This window comes from Halichoeres trimaculatus, unplaced genomic scaffold (assembly GCF_033239565.1).
Source record: "Halichoeres trimaculatus isolate MK-OKI-2021-1 unplaced genomic scaffold, fHalTri1.1 fHalTri1_scaffold_25, whole genome shotgun sequence".
In the NCBI taxonomy this organism is placed as follows: domain Eukaryota; kingdom Metazoa; phylum Chordata; class Actinopteri; order Labriformes; family Labridae; genus Halichoeres; species Halichoeres trimaculatus.
In genome coordinates, this window is record NW_027437203.1 from 152825 (window position 1) to 153512 (window position 688).

The window sequence follows — 688 nt, forward strand, 5'->3', positions numbered from 1 at the left end:
CTGGGGGGCGTAGGCCGGGTTTCTACTGTGAGCGAGGCAGGGGTTTCTGCTGGAGGTTTGTTCACACTTGAGGGTGGAGCATTCCAAAGGTTTGAGCCCTGATGGACTTTTCCCAGCCCGTGTGACTTATTCATGTACAGCTGGCAAGGGGGGCCAGGATGTTGAAGGGGCCACATGCGAAATACCTCCCTCTGGGTAGATCTAAGGTGGCCCCTCTATTGTCCAGGCAAGCTGGGCATGTCTAGGCGCCCGGACTGGATGGGGTTCCCCTACGACCCGGCCAGGTTCCCTGGTTACAGCACAGACCAGTTCGGAGGCTTTGCTGAGTGGGTGTCAGAACTTCCAGGTCAATAAGCCCTTAGCTCGAGGTGTCAGAAGGGCCAGGGGATCACACTTGTTGGACCCGGTACTGGGTGGCGTGAGCCAGGTTTGGACTGTGAGCGTGGCAGGGTCTTTTGCTGGAGGTTTGTTTTCACGTGAGGGTGGAGCATTCCAAAGGTTTGAGCCCTGATGGACTGGTGGCCCCTCCATTGTCCAGGCAGGTTGGGCATGTCTGGGAGCTGGACTGGATATGTTGTGTCAGCCACATATGCTTGTATTGGGGAACTGCGGTGGCATCCCTAGAGAAGGGCATTCCTGGCGAGCCATTCTCTTCCGTCTTCCTGCACACTCAACGAACCGTCTACAT